Source organism: Mauremys reevesii, linkage group 18, assembly GCF_016161935.1.
Source record: "Mauremys reevesii isolate NIE-2019 linkage group 18, ASM1616193v1, whole genome shotgun sequence".
Taxonomy (NCBI): domain Eukaryota; kingdom Metazoa; phylum Chordata; order Testudines; family Geoemydidae; genus Mauremys; species Mauremys reevesii.
Genome location: NC_052640.1, coordinates 2,022,501 through 2,043,781, shown reverse-complemented (window position 1 = coordinate 2,043,781; position 21,281 = coordinate 2,022,501). Strand labels below are relative to the sequence as shown.

The following is a 21,281-nucleotide window of genomic DNA, read 5'->3' as shown; positions in this document are numbered from 1 at the left end:
GCAGCAGACTCTGGAGTGACTTCACTCCTGTAGCAGCCTGCAAAGGTGCAGCCTATTAGTGCTTGCTGTTCTTCGGGGCCCTGGGTGAAGCCAGAGGCTGAAAACTCCTCATTTAGCCAGACACCGGGATCCTTGCACATGGTTATTAACCCTGCTAACACAATGCTGGGTGTTGTTTAGATGCTGCCTTGCCCCTTTGTTCTGACTGAATTTAGTTTGTGCCACTTAAAATATACTAGAGGGAGACTGTTCAAGTGAGGAGACTCCAGGGCTCCCTGCATAATTTCCACTAACTGGCTCCAAGACCCACCCCCCCAAGTGAGCTGCTGCCCTGGCTGCCTAACAGCCTCCAGCTGGGTTAGGCTACACATGGGTGTTTCCTCTTTTGAATGCAAACATCTGCAGTGGTGGCATTGATTATTTGCAGGGAAAAAAGTTATCACCTGCCTTTAATCTCACCTGAGCACTCTGGAGCCCTTAGGTTAGCCCCAGGCTGAGAGCAGGTCAGGCTAACTTGAACTAAAATGCTCTAGTCTGCTGTGGGCCTAGATTAAATCCCTACGGCAAGAGAAATGTCACTGGGTTGAAGTGGGGTGAGGTGTTAGCACAGTCGCTAATGTGCCCCCAGAGCACTGGGGAAAGGGGCTGCAAGGACACTGAGTTGATTAGCACTGTTATTTACCCAGCATCAGCAGTGGGCTTGGCACAGCAATCCCCAGAGATAAAAACCAGTTCCTGTCCCCCAGGATCCTACAGACATGGGGCTGGGGAAGCTCTGGGGGAGGGGAATGAGGACATTTAAAAAGTAAAAGTAATTATTATAAACTTCCTTCCTGTGGGGCTGCTAGCTTCACTCTCTGCAGAACAGCTACTGTATGGACCAGTCCAAGAATCTCCACAATTCCCTGCCCAGCTCCCCTTAAAATCGCTGGTAAAAGACCAAGGAACGGAGGTGTATCTTATGCTAAATACTCTAGTCCAGTATTCATGAAACGCATCCCGGGGACAGGGCGATATTCATTGTGTGGTAAGATTCCAATGGAAACAGCTTTGCCACTAAGCTAGAACGTGCCCCCTGCTGTAACCGCACTGATGTCAGTGCGTGAATTGCTCCCCGGATGACTTTAGCCCAGCATGTTGTAATAAAGCTTTAGTGCTGATATGACAACTTTAATTTGCTGTTGGTGAGCATGCATGGCATTTCATAGGATGACATGAATGTTGGTGATCCTGACACTAAAGGTACATGATTTATACAGATTTTCATTGTGTACTAACAGGTCTGTGGCTCCTTCCTTCTGTGAACTTCCTTGGAGCATATGTGGCGGCTGGATCCTGCAGGAGTTTAGTTCCCATATTCTGCCCCTGGGATCAGCGTCTGGCAGAATAAAATGGCCTCAATACCCTTCTAATAGAAAGCAGAAATGACACTGTGTGGCACAGGGACACGGGGGCAGATTTATACAGATATGGGCCCAAACTGGTATCATTCCTTTACCTGAACCCCTGCAAACTTTGGGGGTTCTGATTAAACCGGATCCAGATTTGAATCACCCCTTTGTTTTGCAACCAAAGCTAAATGCCCTTTGGCCCATTTCCAAATGCATCTTGGAGGGGCATAGGGGAGTGAGTGGGTTTGTAAGACAGAAGGGCAATGGGACCCTGGTGGAAGGGTGCCAATGTACAATTTGTCCTTTACTGGACCGGCATTACAGAGCTAGTCAGAACATAGTTTTACTGGGTGTGCAGCAGAATAGCCTGGCGCAGGTGTGCATTTCCACATACATGTTAAAAATACACGTCTTTTCTTGTGTGGCTGTAGCCTATGGGGCCTTGACAGGGTCAGCTGCCTCAGGGCCAATGGTGGCTCTGCCACCCCCTGCCTCATTTTCCCCTTCTTCTTACAGCCCTTTCAGAATGCCACACAGTCAAAAAGGTGTAACACAGACATCTGCTGCTGGGTTTCTATTTTGTTTAAGTCTAAACAAACTCAAAAATAAAGTCTCTCTCTTCCATCTGGAGTCCAGCTAGGCCCAGCCCCTGAGGGGCTCTCTCTGAGCCACTGGAGAAGACGCAAGGGCAGGCCCCCTCTGCTTTCTCCCTAATTTGGCTTCTGGTTGTCATTCAAGCTCCTTACTCTCCTCTCTCCTGGAATAAGGAGCCCCGAGGCCTCAGCCCTCCTTTGTGGAGCTGGATTATAATCAAATACACCCTCTGATGCCCGGCAGGAGCCAGTCTTGCTCCCTGCAGCTGCTTTCTCAGACCAGCTGCAGCTTCCCAGGCTTCTGTCCTTCCTGGTACCCCCAACTCTGCCCTGCTGGAGTGAGGCTCCTACTCAAACTCTATTCCCCAGCACCTGCCCCAGGACTCTGCCCCTTCCTCTGTGATCTCCCTGCATGACCTATTTCCCCATAAAGAGGCAAGCACCCTGAGACAGGGCCTGATGGCCAGTGACGAGACAAGAGAATCACCCCAGTATGAGTTCAGAATCAGGCCCATTTGCTGGACAGGATCAGTCTCTCTCTACCGTGTTTCTCAGGCACGTATCTGTGTGGAGTCTCAGCACTGCCGACACGCAGCTGCACTCACAGGCAGTGCTCTGACCTGGAGGAACTGCCCTGGGGTGGAAGGGGGAGCTCAGGATCCATGGCCCATTCTGCCCTTTGCCTCCACTTTCATGTGTCCCTGTCTCTGTCCTTCCTGGGTGCTGGGGGGAAATGGCAGGAGAGGCTCTTCCAGTGGCATTTCCTACCCACCCACCTCAGGCACCCCTCCAGCCTCACGTGGGGATGAGCAGAACCTCTCAGCACTGAGCTGAGCCAACCCCACTGCCTCCCGACCCTCTGGCTCTGTTGAGTTTCACTCATCACTAAAATCTACCTGGCAACTCAAAGCTTCTCCTTTGTGGCCCGAGTCCCCCGAAAAGGAGGGTGAGTCGCTCTGGCCGTGTTTTCTGACCTTCCCTTTGTCAGTTGCTCTGGAGAGCTTTCAAACAGAACGCACAGGAGACACTTGCTGAGCAGGCAGCTTACCCAGCTTTGCACAGCTCTGCTCTGCTGGCCAGGGCAGGCTTTATTTGCTCAGCTAATTGACAAGGTAAAGTGATTAAAACTTATTAAACTCAGAGATCAATAGGCCAAACTGCATCACCTTCCTGGGAGAAGCTTTGCAGCTTTTCAGCCCCTAGCTGCATTTTCTCAGGTAATGATACCAAATCCGCAATGCCTTGGAACCGCCCCCTTTTGTAAAGTTGCTGCTGGAATGAACCAGTTGGAACTAGTCTAGGCAGATGTGCAGGCCTCAGGCTCCCTGACAATCAGTCCCCAGGCCCCACTGAACCATGGGAATGCAAGACCAGCAGCTGCTGGGGAAGAAGTGCAGTTCCTGGCTGCTGGGTGTGAACTCTTCTTGATTCTGAGGAAAGAACAAGAGGCCGCTGGAGTGCTGGGTTTAAATCAGGCCTGTCCGCTTGCAGCCGCCTCCTGCTCTTAGCTTAACGCAGCACAATCAATAATGATTGATCAGGTTAAACTGAGCCCAGGGCTGGGGGAAGGGTTGGAGAGTCCACTTGATATCCAAACCCATAGAAAACAAGTGTGTGCTCCCGGAGGGGCTGAGGAGAGGGAAGAGATTTTTCTCTATCAAAAGATCCATACCCAGCAAACACAGGCAAGCTGGTGGAGGGAAATGTGGGAGTAGCCAATCATCATTTGCTAAAGAGAATGCAGCAAGCGCCTCCTCTGCCCCTGCAATTAAACACAAAGGAATCTCCAATCAGTAAATCTGCCTGGAATCTGCACCGCTTGCTATAATGGGACATAAGTATCCCCTGCCAATAAATGTCTATAGATATGCGAGCAGCAGCAGCAATCACCTGCAGAAAGGCACCAAGCAGCAGAGTTGCAAGAGCCAATTGCTCAGCTTGGCCACAGAACTGAAAAATTAAAAACAAATCATTTTGTGTGGAATGAAACCTTTCCTTTCCTTTCCCTTCCCTTCCCTTTCTTTTCCTTTGCAGTTTTTCACTTTTTACATTATTTTTTGTAATAAAAGTGATATAAACTTTGAAACAAAAACCACTTCACATTAAAATGTCAGTTGTTAAAATGAAACTTTTTAAAATTATTTTTTGTTTTGTTTCATTGTTTTTGTTTTTGTTTTTTTCTCGTGTGAAACAAGTAGGTGAATTTGACACAACTTTGTACCATGTTTCAGTTGACTTGAATCTGCATTTTTCAGCAAAAAAAAGTTTCATCCAAAAAATTTCACTCAGTTTTACTGAGGATTCCCTGTTCTAATGAAATCTCTCTGTCCAGCTATTGGGGACAGACCCAGCTACCCCAGTGGAGGACCTGGCCTGCTGACCCTGCTGATGTGAATGTCAGGAGGCTCCCAGTGTGGAACAATTAAAATATTGAGGACCATAGTGCAAAGCAGCTACTTTCCACATACACAGTGGTTTAGTTAAACCAATACCGTGCAAGCACTTGTGAAAAGTAGTGCTTATCCTTAAATCAGCAGATACAAGGCTATTCTAATGCTCTCTCTGGGCCAGTGCTTCTGCCCCAGAGGAGAGGCACTGGTGCCTATGCCAGCTTCGCAACAGTCACATTGGGCAGTCTGCAACCTGCCAGCATTTCAAGTTATTGTAGAACTGGAGCCAACAAGACCTGTCCCCTGGTTATCACCAGGTAACTCCAATGCAGCCCTGGGAACACGGACATCCACACACACAGGGCAGCGCCTTGTCTCCCCAGGGTTCATTGGAAAGATCGCATGGTTCTCCAGAGCCAACCCGGAAGGTTGAAGAGTCAGAAACATGGATCCAAAGAAGGAGGGAACAGAGTGTTGATCTCCTGCTGTCCCATCAGATGCACATGCGCAGGCCCCATTGATTACGCTTGCCTCTCAGGAAGGAGGAGGAGGGCAGGCCTGCAGGGCTCATTCAGACAAAACTCCCAGTTGGTCCAGAGGACACCAATTCTCACAATTTTACAGCATGTTTCACCATTTTGGGGGTCTTTCTTGAAGCCCCACCTCCTGGAGTCAGGCTATCTCAGGAGAATCTCAGCTTTCCTTTGTTTTAAAGTACATTTTTAGCCCTTGTGGTTGTGGAGAAAAGCTAGAAAATGTCTCCCAAGTGCATGCTAAAGGTTGGGCAGCTCCATCAGCAGCAGTGCTGGTGCTGGGGTCTGTATACCCAGAGCTTCCAGGTGGGTCCTGCTGCACTGTCTTCTAGTGCCATTGGTAACATGGATATGCCGTCCGCATGCAGCCTTGAAGAGGGGCTCACAGCTCCTAGGCATTGTGTTAGATACTCCTCCAGCCCACACATTACATATTTATTACCCTTCAGCCCTCTGAATCCATTTCTGCAAATGGCTCGGAAGGCTTAGAGTGGGAGCTGTCCATCTCCCAGGAGAAAGGTCTTGGGCCCAGAGATACGGATGATAAATGTGATGCTGTTTGTTTGATGCTCTTGCTGGAAATGCCTCGGCCCACACAGCTCCAACGCTTAGGATGGCATCTTTGTAAAATTAGACTCGTCCTCTCTCCCCACTCCCTTGCTCCTTCCCAGTGTCCCCCATCAGTCTTAGTCTCCTTTACAGCCACTCTGGTTTTTATCAGTTTGCGCAGCAGAGCCCCGGTGCTGGTCAGGCGTGACACCCAGCTGACCAGTGCCGTGGGCCGTGCAATTCAAGTGCTCACGTGTCCTTTATGGCGTGTTCAGTGCTCCTGCTTCCCTTCTGATGGGTTTTCTCCAGGCTCACTCCTCTCAAGTAGAGCTCCTGGACCAGGGTCAGGGGCCACCTTGTGTAAACGGTGGTGGGAGATAGACTCTGGGGTGGGGTGGGGGTGGAAGGCAGGACTGTCGCAAGGAAGCGCAGCCCAGCGACGGGCGTAAGGTAGAGCAGGCTCCTTGCATTTTCCTAGTTCGGTCCCCTCAGCCTGTAAGTTGCTTCTACTCTCCCCAATCTCCTGCTTTGTAGCATGCACCTCCTTACACAAAGACTCAATGTAAGGACAAGACCCCTCCTCCCATTAAGGATACTGCCGTCCCATCCCTGCTCATCTCCCCTGAAGCTCCAAGGAAAGTTTGGTGTCCGAAGGCCACACAAGCGTTTCAAAGGGCTGAGAGGTACAGGAGCCGCCCCCGTCCCCAGGCATCACTGTTCTCTGGGAACAGAGTCGGTTGGACCTGAAAGGAAAGCGATGCCCTGTCTCCTGTCACTGCAGCTCCGGTGGCAGGTCAGTTGGCTGTTCAGCGCCTCACTCTGGAGAGACGGAGATGGAGATCAGCCAGGCTGCGCTGCCTGCACCCCTTCCTGTTATCAGTCAGCCTCTGGGAGGCCAAATGGGACGGGAAGGTCTAGGGTGACGTCTCTTCGGGGGCGGCTATTTTCAGTCAGTGAGCTAATCCCTGTGGCGTAAACAAGCTCAAAAAGGCAACGACAGCAGAGGCCAAGTCCCCTTGGTATGGTGGTGTCCCCCAGCGCGCGCTGGCCCCTTCCCAGGTACAAAAAAGGCTAAACAGCAGGGGAAGGAAGGAATGCACAGCTGTGCAGCAGGGGTACAGGGGCTCTCAGGTACTGGATGCCAGTGAAACGGCTGCTTTGCCAGTAACCATAACTCACTGTTTATAAAGTGAAATTCAAGTTGACTGTTTGCTGCCCATAATAATAGGATTCAAAAGATGGAGGGGAAAAGTTTGCATTTTTTTCCTTCAAATTTCCATAACTCAGATTTGATCAGAGCCCGCTGGGGATTGCAATTCTCTTTGATCTCATTTTGTGTTGCATTTTTTGATGTTACACCTTGTCATGGCGCATTAAGTGCCATCAAGCTCCATAATGCAGTGACACGAGAACCTGATGCTACATGATCGACAAAAATGTGCTTGTCCCTGGAGAGGCGCTGACATTGTCATATCCGCTCCCTATTTGCACCACGAGCAAAAGGCAAAACCCTCGTTCATGGCAGCTCCTGGGTCTGCTTCTGCATATGTGAGAGGGAAAGTTGAATTTTGTTAAATCTGATGTCCTGGAGCCTGACACCTGCATACAATGAGGCCTCGAACTAAAATAAATGTTCTTATTCAGAGGTGGCTTTAGCAGTTTTGGGTTGCAAAAGAGCAGATTTGGAGGGGTTGCCAGATATCTGAATTACTTACTCATTCTCCCTCAGATTTTCAAATCTTTGGCCATCCTGGGCGTGACTGCCTTGTTGTTTGCATTGTGAATATTGGTGTGAAAAGCCTCCAGTAACTGTGAATGCTGGCACAAGGCCAGCCGTATGCACCCGAACCAGAGCTCCCCAGCTCACACCCCATGCACAGGGCACACCAGTCACACGGAGCAGCACAAAACCTGGGCATGTTGCACAAATCCGGAGGGGTGAGCATTGGGGGAACAGAGCAAGGCCATATGTTCAACCCTTCTTCCTTTGCTTCCGCCTCTGTGGCAAGTTAAAGAACTGGGCAACTATGGAATAATGGAGAGAACCCCTTCCCCCGCCCCGAGTTCTCCTGGGGGCTGTTCCCACTGCAGTGTCAGCCCAGGCTCAGCAGAACTCGAGTTAACTGCCGCTGGGTCTGTTACCCCAGGCCTGGAGCATCTCTGCTCATTTGCAACCCCAGGTTAGGAATGATTGAACCCTGGGTCCCAACCTGGGGCAGCAGCTGCACTATGCAGGCTTGAGTCCAGCCACCCATATCCCAGACTTCCTAGCGCCCTCCCAAAATGTGGCTGCTCTAGCCCTTTGTTCATAGCGCAGTGTGGGAAAACCTGACTGTCCAGCGGACAAAGAAAATCGGCCCATGGAGTGTGTAATACAAGTCCAGTGAGGCTGCATCTACACTGCAAAGCAACAGGGCTTGAACCCTGGGCCCTGGCTTGACTCAGGCTCAGACCCTCCACCCCCGTGGGGGCCTGAGACCCTGGGTCTGAGCCCAAGGTTAGCATGATTTGTGTGTAAACCAGTGGTTCTTAACCTTTACTGCAGCCTGCACCCCTTTGGGTCTCAAAATATGTTCTTGCACCCCTTACCAAAAATCATTGAAGGTCAGTTCTTTAAACCTAGATATATTTTTTGTTTGTATATTACAATAATTATTAAAAATGTATAATGTTAATAAATACATAGGTTTGATTAAACAAAGTAGTTGTACTTACGTTCCTGTGCTTAATTTGTGTTTTTGATTATTTATCTTCTAAAAAAATCTGGCATGTCTCACACCCCCAGAAAGGGCGTCTTGCACCCCCAGGGGGTGCGTGTACCCCAGGTTAAGAACCACTGGTGTAGATGGAAGGGAGGGGGTTAGCCTTGAGCCTGACCTCAAACCCTGGGCTTATATTGCAGTGTGGACGTACCCATGGTGATCCCTTTGCTGTGTATTCCAGTATGACACATTCAGAGCAGACAACCAGACCAGCACCTGCAGACAGCATGTGCAGGACAAAGGGCCTCAGAGAGAAAAGTTAGTGGGTCCCAGGGCATGATGGAGCAGAGTTTGTGCATTCCCAGACGGAGCAGGAACAATATGGGGGGGACCTGACACTTTCCACAAACATTTTCTTTTACCCAATTTTCCCGTGAAAAAGAGTTTGCCCAGAAAGCTTTTGAGCAGCTGTATTATGTACACAGTGCAGGTCATCACCCTGCGCCAAGCGTCTCTGAGAAGGCCAGGGACACATCCAGCGCGAAACGTCACCCAGCTGAGACACTTGGTTGCTGGCGTTGTTTTGCCATAGGCTTGCTTGGCAGAGCAGCGCTGGCCCCGTCTCTCTTTGAACAGCTCTCTCTGGGGATGTAGAAGTGAAGCAGTGCGAAGGCTCCTTCCAGTCTCATTCCCCGTGGTGTGTTTCATTTCAGCTGGCTTTCTCCCCACTGTCTGATGGCTAAGACAGCCTCACACTGTCTGATCTAGGAATACTTCGTGCTTTTCATCTTCTGTCTGCACTACATACCTAAACTAGCTAATCCCCTGCATACCCAGCCAGAGAAGTGTTATTGCGCTTCCACCGAGGGGGAGCTGAGGCAGAGGCTCAGTGATCTGCCCAAGGCTCCTAGGACTTGTCTACACACAAAGGTGTACCAGGATAACTGAAGTTGTGATTTTATCCCAGTTTAGTTAAATCGGTACAACTCTATGTATGGACACTCAAACCTGGTTTAGATTGGTTTGCCTCCTGCCTGCCAAATTTGCTGATATAACCAATTTTAGACCAGTATAAGGCCATCCATGACAGAGCTAGAATGAGCCCTCACGACCTCCTGGCTCCCATGCCTCTGCTTAGATCAGGTGAAAATATAAAATTTTTAAAAATGCAAACTGGTAACAATGTTATTTTGAAAGCCAGAAATCACCACTGAGGTGCACTGGTGAATTTACAAACACCCTCCCCTTTAGCTGGTGTACACCTAGCTGAGACACAGAGAGAGATCAGCCCTCCAGGTTCACCAACACCACGACTGCTTGGGAGTTCCACAGGGTTTTTTAATCCCTGATTATTCCCCTTATTGCATTTCCCTGGATTGCTCCACAATCACTAATAGGCAAGTTGATTGATTTTCATGGTAATGTGCGAAACAAGTGCCTCTTCTCTTCAGCACCAGTACTAGAGCTCAGCGGGAGTCCCTGTGATCGCCTTGGTATACAGTATCCAATGTAGTGAATCTGGCATGCCAAGGTAATTCTGAGTGAAATCCCAAGGGATTTATGTCAAGGACAAAATAGTGCATCCCCTGGGTAAATATAGTTAGCACAGCTGCACAACAGAATTTATTTCTTGTTTGCGATATCATTTTTAAAGTATGGCATAGGGAAAGCTTTAAAAATGAAATTATAGCATGCAATAAAAAAAGCTCATAGGCACTGTATTCAAATTACGCAACAGTAATATGCCAACTTCATAAATAAACATCTCTTATTAACCCTTCTCTTAACAAAATGGGCTTTTTCCTGGAATGAAGTCAGGATGATTTGCCAGAGAAAGCATCAGCAAACAACTACAAACCATTTCTAGCTAACGGTTTTAGTACCTGCAAAGCCAGCGTGTTAATTACACAAAGATAGAGTCATTTCTGAAACTGTTAGCTCAAAAATCCTCTTCATTCAGCACACTAGTGGGGGAAGGGGAAGATTGGTGGCTGAACAGGGTGGTGAGAGTGGAAAACAACGTGTTCCTGTTCGGCTGACAAGTGAAACAAGTTCCAAGGTCTCAGTTTTGGTTGTTAGAAGAGGTGGCCTGTATCCCAATCACAGACAGGCCCTGCTAGCGCAGAGCCCGCTGGGCAAAGGTCCATAGATTCTGAGGCTAGAAGGGAGCATTATGAACATCCAGGCTGACCTCACGCCCTGCCTGAGAACCCAACCCAGCGATTCCTGCATCAACTCCAATCCTTCCACTGGAATGAGAGCAGATCTTTTATGGTCTGACAATCCCCGGTGAGAAACATCCATCTCCTACCTCGTTGGATCTGCCTGTAGCTGGAATGAACAGAAGATTTCAGTAGCTGTTCCCATCTGCCAGATGACTTGCATTGATATATTCCTGAGAAGTCGGGCTGGAGGGGGAGTGGGCGATCTAGATTACAGAAAGACTTGAAAAGATGTCCAGCTTGTGAGACCACACAGTGGTAGCACAATGGGCCTGGGGTTGTGAAACACTACAGCACCTAGAACAATGGGGCCAGTTGTGCTTGGCGCTGTATTGTGGTCTCCAGGCCCTGCTGCAATACAAATAAATAACAATACATTTCTGTCCAGTGCTTTTCATAACTGCTCTGACTCTTATACTAATCCTCTGAAATTGTTGTATTTAAACAAATGCTCCCTCCTCCCACATGCCTATGCAGCAGAACTGCTATGCCGGGTTTCTGCTAGTCCAGTCAATTATTTTCCCTTTCAGCAAAGAAACCTTTCAGGTACGATGTGAAAGCAAGACCCTGAGCAATTATCTCAATTTATGGATTTACTCATTTCTACTACACGTGTTGTCATGGTGCCGAGGTGTTCGAATTACAAATCTTAAAATACAAATGAGATTAAAGCTATTTTATTGTTAGTAATCCCACGGCACTTCCCCCCTGTAGATTCCAGCAGCTGACCAAATTCTAAGTCAGGTAATTCCATCTGCCTCGCTAAATTCTCAGTTAAATATGGTGCCCATCACTTCCGGACCCAAACTGCTCTGTGATGTTCCATCCTGCGCACTGTGCAACAGCTTCCATGTTCAGCCCTAGAGCTGGCTGCAGAACCAGCCCAAGGGACAAGGCTGGACAACGCAACTTAGTGGTTCTAGCCCAAACATTTATGATTGAGAGAGACAAAAAGAGTCTTTTGCGAGGGCTGATTTTCACACTGCCATTGGCTATTCTTTCTGCCTGGCTTTTCCACCAGTTACGCTGCATGGCTTTGAGTTATTAGGCAAAGCACAAAGTGGCTAATCAATTTTGTTTGCATATGCAAGTTGAGACACTGTCGTTTCATTAGCTCAAGTGAGGACTTAGTGCACTTTGTGCAGCTTCAATAATTCTCTTTAAAGTTATTGAGAAATGTATGCTTAATTATATTTGCATATGAAAAATAGGGTCTAATTAGTTTGATTGATTATTATTTTAACCTTAATGACATTTTGAATATCTGTCCCAACTAATAGCAAACGTATCTCTAATAAATCACTGAATTTTTATGGCATGGTCTATTGAGCTGCCTTATGAAATATATTTTATTAATATAGCAGAATGTATTGAAACTGAAACAAGTCAAACAACTGCTCATTTATTAAACTATTTAAATGTCAGTTTTATACACGAGTAATAATACAGGAAATATGTTCCTCTGAAAGACATCTGTAGGCTAAGGATACTCAAAATATTAGTTATTTCACTAAAATATATTAAGGAAATAAAAATTCAATTATGTCGTTTATTATGCTAAATAAATGCATATTGACTAACATAAATGTTTGGAATTAGCAGATGTACGTTCCTTCAAACTCTCTAATTTTCCATGACTGATCCTGGACAGATGATTCCTTTCTCAAACACACAGCGTCAAACAGGATTTAGTCGAGTACGGATCGTGTGTTGTGCTGAAGGAATTAGCAGCTACTGACTTGGGCATCCAAGGGTCCCCTTTCGTCACATCTCTGGAGTGCCACCCCAAGACAAAGAGGGTGGTGACTTCCGACGTAGAAATGAAATGAGCCCTGTCTGTAGGCCAACTCTGGTTGCTTTTTAGGCTCCACGATGCTCTCAGACCCATGTCCAACGCAGAGAAGGCAAATTATTGCATCTTCATTTTGAAATTATGAACATTTTTCCAAAATCTGCAGAATTTTTGCCCCAGAGTCTGTAGCCCTCTCTGCAGGGACACCCAGGGGATCATTTCAAAGAGTTCATTCATTCACGGACCAGATGCTAAACAGCTTCATTAGCACATCTCACCAGGGCTCTTCCTCTAAGGGCTCGTGTACACAGGGGAAGTTAATTCCGATTAACTACATGTGTGGATACTCTTATTCTGGAAGAAGAGTGCCTTGTTCTGAGTTCATTTAATCCTCTTCCAAAGTAAAATAGAGTTGTATTGCATCCAGCCTAGTCACTGCCCCCATCTCTCCCTTCTGGACAGCTCCCATCTCAGACACCCCTTCTTTCCTCCTTCTCCCTCACTTCTTCCCAGCAAGGGAGAGAGCACAGAATGAGCTCCAGGGCAAGGTCCCTTGGCTGCCTGGGAAGAATCCATAGCAGAGTTAAGTGGTTTGCTGAGGATTCTCACCTGGTGACAGGCATCTCCTGAGATATGGGCTCCATCCAGAAATCCTGAACCAGGGTTTTCCACGGAAGGCCAGGAAATCTGCCTGAGTGAGCATGGACTCCTAGTGTGCCCCATCGTTGTGCAAGGCCCTTCACTGAGACCACTTCTACAGGTGATGGTGATGACTTTTGGTTGCTTCAGCACAGGGCTGGATGTGACCTAGTGACCGATGCCATGAGCTCTCCAGTCCCTGCAATGCTTTTCTGGAAGAAACCCACAGAAGTGGACGTTTATAGCAGAGAAGTGTCCTTTGGCGAGGAAACCAACCTCCACCCCAGCAGCGAGAACCTTGGTAAAAAGAGCAAGCCACCAAATTACTATCCATCAAGGAGTAAGAACTAGGATCTGCTTTTGTATTATCCCTGATTGAAATTCATATGCTATGGTGGTGTCCCTGCCATCAGCGCCTTAATTAGAAATTAGGATAGTCACATTGGCATAAATTAAATCAGACTAAAGATGATTAACAAAGTAATGCAAGAAATCATTAAATTAAACCACAGTGCCAAGTCCACTGCTGATCTATCACAAATTTGGACTGCTAATGAGGTCTTAATTAGTAAGTTAGGTCGAAATAACTCATGTCATTCAATTCAGAGAAAACACATTTTTTTCCCCAGCGCTCAGTGCAAATGTATCAGCTAATGGGAACATAAATAAATAAATAAACAAATAGCATCCTCCCGTTATTGAAACTATTTGCAACAAAGCGGCGAATGTTGATTTGTTTTATGAGCTCAGTGCAGGGAAACAAGCAGTCTCTGCACAGGGTAGCAATGGCACTGATCAGCCCGAGTCCCAGGGAAAGCGTCCACCTTGGCCTAGCACCTTAGCTGACTCCTTTCCCCCTTGTAATATTAACACTCTGGTTTCTAGCTTCTGCAAGGACTACGTGAGAAACCGATTAATGGCAGGGAGCTCCCTTCAGTGCGGCTCTGGGAGGAAGCCCCGGCATGTGAGTGCTGGCAAGCCGCCCACAGCATCAGACTTGTTGGCTCTCCACACGTAGGCAGCATCAGCGGAAATGCTCAGGGCCTTCATCTCCACAAAGGCTGGAGGTGCTCCTGTGCCTCAGGGCGGAGAGGGAACGGATAGATCCTCAGCTGGTGTCAATCTGTGGGGCTCCCCTGCCTTCAGCTGAGCTGCATCCATCTGGCCAGTTAGGAATCTGGCCCCTTTGACTCCAGTGGAGAGATGCTGATTGACACCAGCTCTGAGCCTGCTATTCTCAGTGCACATGTTTGTTCAGCTGAGCCCACTGGTCGCAGAGCCCGGTGGGCAATATATGGTATCACGTGCAATATACAGACCTGGTGTCTCAACTCAGTGCCTCTCTCTCATTTGTGGAGCAGAATCAGTCGGCGGCAGCTCTGAGTGTGGCCAGTCTTGCCACAGGATTCAAAACCATAGCAGCCAAAGGCCAGGCACGAACCCTTCCACATTTTAGGAGAGTCACGTGTGTGCAATGGGGCTAGATATGATCACGAGTCATCTGCTCTGCCCCTCCCCTTGACACCCACTCACCCGGGTCTCAGCTGCGGGACTCTGGAATGAGGCCGACCTGGAGCCTTACTCAGCTGCGGGGTTTATTACTAGGCAGGACGGACACTGCTTTAAACAGCCTCCTTCTCAATCCAAGTCCAACAATCTCTTCAGTATTTTCCTCTCTCACCTGAGCTGGCATTTCTCTCCAAGACTCTTCAGACTCAGGTTTCCTTGGCCCTGACCCCCCACCCCCTTTGGACTGTGGTTGACAGGGCTGACTTTCTTCTGCATCCGCACACAGGAAGAATTTTGGGGCTCACAATCTCCTGAAGCCAGGCAGCATTTTGTGCCAGGTCCCTCATTGCCTCATGGCTCCTGGAAGTGCAACCTAGTGACCTCAAGGGCAGCATGGCTTTGGGAAGAGTTTCTGGGCTAGGGGAAGCCAACTGGGCACGCACAGTAGGAAGGTAAATATCTACGCTGTTGGCTGTGTGTCCTGCTCCCCAGGGTGCGAAAATGCTGCTAGCCAGGGTGAGATAAGTTGCAGCCACAGGCTCTTTTCAGTAAAGAAAGTACGTAAAGATCAGGTTTGCATTTCAGATGTGGACATCTGCAGCTGAAGCTCCCATCAGAGAGGCTTCTGCAGGAGATGAGGTGTGAGAGCAGGGCATTCAGGGACCTGGACTGTAACTGCAATATTGCTTCTGAAGATGACAAGAAAGCCACCATGTGAGTGTCGTTAGCTACGTGAGAGACAAGTAGTTCAGAAAAGGATCCAGACACTGCTGAGTGAAAGAAGTCTGAAAAGTTTTCTAAAGAGCCATGAAGTCATTAAATGGCTTCCCCCACCCCCAAAATTATAGAAACATTCAAATCATTTCTTTAATTGTAAAGTTTTTGACATGTGGAGACAGAAAAAAAGCCCAATTTGTGCAATGAATGAACCTAGGGGAAGAGCCACAGAAAAGATGCAGAGCCCAGAGCAGAGGGGTAAATTGCCTCCAAATTTAGCTGAAAGCAGACCTGACTGAAGGGAGCATTGAGAGGGACGGGTGCTGAGCTGGACACAGGAGGCTCTGCAACACGCATGTTAGTTGCTGAACGTGAAAAGCAGCTGCTAAGAATGAGCAGGCAGGATGTGCTAACGCTTTTCATCATAAGGGGGCCCACGCACAGAACACATTTGCTAGCTGATGGTGTATGCTATCCATACAGAATTCATCTGCCCACTCCTAAAATGCAGCCACTGCTGTGGTGGAACACAACAGCTGCTTCCCAGTGCTCAGTGACATTACACAACACTTTAGGAGAGGATGTGAAGAAATGAACCTGCCAGGGGATTACTTCTTAAAGTATCTTATACCATGACCTAGCTGCTCTTCTAGAGTTTGTGTCCTGGGGCATTCAGATGCTAAACTGAATTGTGCATCCTGGTTTCCGCACATCTGGAGTTTATTTTTTTGCACAACATCAGTGTTCCTATAAGGGATCTATGAGGGAGAAACCTGAACTGAGCATTCCCTGCTGTTCTCATGAGCTAATTTTAACCATCTTCTTCTCATCGTATGTGGAGAAACTGAAATCTTCCCTCCCTGACACGTTGGTGGTACCAGCCCCATCTGCCTCCCCAGAGATTTTCTGGCCATTAACAGGAAAAAACATAGTAGCAATGTGAATTGACAGAATCTGGGCTGAGTTTAGAGAAGTGACTTGTTGCACTCTGCCAGCTCCAGTGTCAAAGAGGATGTCTTCTTTCAGGGTTACAAAACTAAACTCTCTAGCAAGGGGGTCATCTGGGGAAATGCACTGAAGGCAACAAGGAGACTGCAGAACGTCCACAGCTGGTGTGTTGAACTGCAAGGCAACACTTTCAAGAACAAATGGCAACCAGGCACTTTCAGACCAAAGAGCAGAACTGGCTGAGTGCTGAAAAGGGTGTTCACCGCCATTTCCTATGTGAACAGGCAGCGCTGCCGGGCCGTGTGTGCACCTTCTGCTTCCTAACTCGCAAACACGCACACCTGCAGGCTGGTGTTTGCAGGGAAGTTAGGCACTGGCTGTTGTTATTTGTGTGCGAATAAGGGGATTGGCACACAAAGAAGCGTATTTGCTAGTCGTTAGTCACCATTCAATCTTTTTTTCCCATACCCACCTGAAAAGCTTCAGTTATGGAGGCAAGGAACAGAAACGATACCATGTGACTTCGGTGAACAGTCGCAGCCCACAAATAACAAATAGCTGCAGTGAATCGGCATAAATCATTCTGCAAGTACCGACAAATGCCTCCATGTGCAGAACTCAGGGTTCGTTTTTGTAATCAAGAAAAAAGGGGCTAAACTCCTCAGAAAATTCACTTACAACGACCAGTTCAACCCGCTCAGCTGAACAGCTCCAGGCAGGGCTTGCTGCAGAGGTGTGTTTAGCGGTGCATGTGTGGTTTGGTTTGGAACGTTCAAGGTGGCACAGTAAAAGCCGGTGCAATGCAGATCAACCTTGGTTATATTGATGAGAAAAATACGTTAGCAACAACCTCCTTGGCACAGGCGATCCTAGGACCAATGACAGGCCAAGAGGAGATGTTGGCATGATGTGCATCTGAAGAATCCCATTTGGTCATTAACTCCCAGGAAATGCCCTGGTCGCTATTGCTAGTAAAGAGGGAAATGAAAAAAAAAGAAAAGCCAACACAACCCCCCAATGACCTAGGGCTCAGAAGTTTCTTAATTAAAGACTACCAGGAGATGACCATGTCTGGGAGTTTGGAGCAGGACCTTGCTGCTGCAGAGAGAGCAACTATCTTCCAATGCTGTCGGAAAGGCTTGTAACGGAGCTGGAGTGAAATATTCAGCAACATTTGGCAGTGGTCTCGATGATTTGGAGCAGCAGCAAGAGGGTGCAGGTAGTGCCTACTGAATGTATATGCAGGTTATCCACTGAACAATGTGGCCTGGGAAATCCAGTAGTGGCTAATACCATGTAGGGTAGCTAGCACAACTGCTAAGCTGTTAGGTCATTTACAGCAGATGATAGACACTGCATTTGGGCTCCCCGGTGAAGAGGATTAGCAGCTGTGGTGCAACAATACTGCATAGTGCAGTGTCTGCCGCACAGTCAGAGGAGGGGAAAGCAGCCTGAGACATTTGAAAAGGAATACATCATAAAACCAAATACTGATACACAGGAACATCAAGGACAGTCCAGGTGACATACGTTCTAGGGTACTATGGGCACCAGCTAATGATCTTACTGACACCCGGGGAAGAGCCAGAAAAAATAAAACCAGACAGTAACTAGATCTTGGTAATTACTATCTCATAAATCCAGTCAATAGTCAATTTCATAGAACAATTTTTAAGGAAATATTTATTTAGAGGTTAATGGAATTAGGAGCAACAGGCAGAGTTCGAGGTTATAAACAACCTTGCTGCACTCAATTGTTGGTGTCACGAGGTGCCTGAGGTGAACTTAGCAGATAGAATATATTTGTGTTGTGGTCAGGTATCAAACCCTCTATCTCATGTAACCTTACCGGCAATCCTCGTTCAAACTGGCCAACTGAATTGTCTCCTTCCTTCTTGAAATCAAGAGGCAGTAGACACCTCACCTGCTTAGGCACTTCTGAAAATCACCAGACGTGCCTGTCTGCATCCTTAGGTGCATACAAACTTGTGAAAATCTGACCTGAAGTGCCTCCGTACCTACAAAGCCCAGATGGCATTGACTTTCCAGGGGTACCAGAATGGTAGGCAGCAGGCTCTGGCTGACTGGGTAAGACCTCCATCTGAAACCCCATGATGGTTGCCTAAGACCACGTTTATATTATCCTTCCTTTGCCCTCTCACATTTTGTGAAAAGTTGGGTAAAAGCAGTGAGATTAAAGCCTTTAATTTCTGCATCAGTTTGGGTCCAAGGAGAGATTTGTAAGCGTTCCAGAAAAGCATTTCTCCAACAGGCAAGACAAGAGTACAGAGAAAATGGGTTAACAGGGAGATTCTCCAAGGGATGAAGACAGTTAATAGAATGTGGTGTGTTGTTTCCAACTTTTCAGTATGCTACGGGAACACACAGTCAGTGACTGAATGTGATTAAAGGCTAAAGAGCAAATGGTAGATTCGCTGTATGGTAAATAGTGTCTTTAAGAAGCAAACATGCCTATGACGGGTTTGGAAAGTGTGTGTCTGCGGAAAACAAGAAGTGGTTAGCTAGAAAGGGAAACCAAAGTGCTAAAGTGTCTCTCTTCTCATCTCCTCAAGGCCTGTGATCCAAGACACTTTAACCTGGTTACCAAGGCTGATCTGACTCTCTTATATCTCTAGCACACAGTGTCAGATCTGCGTGAGAATGGAGCAGCTGGAGAGCTGACAGGGGGAGATGAATGACAGCTGCGGCAGTCATTTCACTCCTCTCCAAATGAGGATGCTGGACTCTTGGTCTCCATCAGCCCTGAAAACTGCTGTGCTTCTGGATCAACAGCACCAAAATGCCCAGGAGTTTTCATTGCAATTCTCTCAGGAACTTGGTATCTCAACATGTCGGCAGCCCTGGCAAAAGCAAATGAATGAAACAGAAACAAACCCAGATATTATAACAGGGTTCTTTACACTCACAGTATAGGAGCAACAGTAACAAGGAATGATCAGAAAGAGCTGGGAAGGGTGACCTGAAAACCTTGTCTGCATGCATTCCGCTCTGCTGTCTTGGCTTCAGTGTGGGGAGGTGTTTGGGGAATTAAGCAAAGCACATCACTTTTTTTGCATAATTGAATTCTCTGCATATTTTTTTTCTTTCTGTGCATAATCTTCCTTTCATGTTGTTCGTGTACTTCCTAGATAATTCAGAGGTTACTTTCCTTGAAAAGAAAATACTGAAAGAACCTATGGCACTATATCCTTAAGTATTCCACTTGTTGTAAGCTCCCTGAGGAACCTTACAGACACTAACATCAGTGAAAAATATTCAATACATTTCTAGAACAGCTCTTTGTACTTGAAATACTTTGGTTTATATTAAAATATTCTCATCTTCCTATAATTTATAAGAATTCATAGAAGTAAGAGGACTCAATTTCCTCCAAATTCTATTTAGCAAAGGCATCAGTAATGACAATTACAGTGTATCCTGGAAGTGTATGGAGCCCTAAAATGGTCACTCTGCCAGCACCAAGCGTGTGTTACACTAGTGCATATCGGAGAGTGACGCACTTGCTGGACAGGTCTAATGCTGCCACTCTTTGTTCAAAACCCCACACCACACCCTGCAGCCAAACCCTGCAGCTACCGCACAAGACTTACTCTCGTGGCTCACGCTGGGAGGCTGGCTCAGTGAGCTGCAGGACTGGACCGGGCAGCACTAGGAAGACAGAGGAAAGGTTGGATCTTGGCTCTTGCTCCTGCTTTTGTGCACATTTCACCAGCTGTAGCTGCCTCTGAATCAAACCTCAGGCGCCGCATTTGGGGCCTTCGGTCACTCCCGAGATATCAACAGGAAATGACACTAACAATAAGGCTGACACGCGCTTGGAGTGACTGTGTCAAATGTCTAGCAGGGAGTTTGTCTCGGTGGAGCCCCAACAATTGCCATTCCTGGTGCTCCCCCGCAGGCTATACAGCAAGTCTCAGGATTAACCTGTCGGACTACTCAGACCTCACAGGCTAAGTCTACATTGCAGTTAAAAACCTGCACCTGGCTGGTGCCAGCTGACTCGGCTCGGGGGGCTGTGTAATTGCAGTGCAAACATTCGGGCTCGGAATGGTTTCCAGGATCTAGGACCTTGCGAGGTGGGAGGATCCCAGATCTTGAACTGTAGCCCGATTCTGAACCTCTACACTGCAATTACACAGCCCCTTAGCCTGAGCCCTGAGAGCCCAAAGCAGCTGGCACTGGCCAGCCAAGGGCTTTCAATTGCAGTGTAGACTGAGGAAGGTCTGGGAAACGTTGGGTGAGTGCACACGTGTCTGCAATGGCTCTAGCCAGGAAGAGCCACCATGTCCCTCCTCTCAGCCCCTTTGGGATGGGCGATGACCAATCACTGCACTTCACCCGCAGGCCATTCCCCTGCAGTCTAGGAAGCTAGTTTATCAGGCAGCAGTTCTGTGTGAATCGGGTGTTTACACTGTGGGTCACAGAAGTGAGTTTACATTTGCCAGGTAACTGAGCAGAACAGTTTACCTTGCGGATCTGCCAGCCGGCAGCCTCTCTCCTTGGGAGACTCCCTGCTGCATGAGGACACATTCTGCAGCCAGTGGACACGTCCCCTCCCTTCAGAAGTAACAGCTGATATGGGCCAAGCATCTCCACCTCAGCGCCAGATCCCCAGCTCACCCCAACCTCTGTCACCGCACATCCATTCCTGGTCACCGCTGTGTGCAGTGGTGGTGTAGCCGTGTCGGTCCCAGGATATTAGAGCCAGAAGGCAGGGGAGGTGATAGTTTTTACTGGCCACCTTCTGCTGATGAGCGAGAGCAGCTTTCAAGCTGGCACAGAGCTCTTCTTCAGGTCAGTCGGACAGCTGCACCCAGGGACATCTCCCCCTGCACGCCAGTGGTCAGCCTGCAATACGCACCGTAACAGCAGCGGGCAGCGAGGATGGTGCCCGGTACCAGACACCACCCTGACAGTCATTCCCTCGTGGCTCTGAGGGCTCCTGGCCCTTTACGCCAACCTTCGTGTGAGCCCAGACACCACACCCAGCCAAGGCAAAATGGCGGCTGCTTTTGTTCACGTCGTTTGAAGCCCGGCCTGACCTCGTCTGGTTGGGTTCTGAGCACGCAGGGTGAGAGATCCGCCATTCCCAAACTGACCCTGTCAGCCAGCAAGTCATGCTCCCTCTAAACACAAAGAACAACTTCACAGCATCCTGGCTGATGGGGAAAGTCACTGATTAAAGGCAGACCATGACAGGTTAGAACAATAGCCCTAGAGGGTGTGGCCAAGGGTAGGTGTTTCGCCTCTTCCCATTACTCCTCCTAACTCAGAG

The 21,281-nt window shown here is 48.0% G+C and overlaps 1 long non-coding RNA gene across 1 annotated transcript; it reads left to right on the top strand.

The window, feature by feature from the left end:
• Positions 1–434: 434 nt before the first annotated feature.
• On the top strand, positions 435–1,902 carry LOC120385938. The gene is made up of 3 exons (XR_005589431.1): positions 435–503; positions 849–1,027; positions 1,281–1,902. It is a non-coding gene; the product is annotated as an uncharacterized LOC120385938 (long non-coding RNA).
• Positions 1,903–21,281: the final 19,379 nt, after the last annotated feature.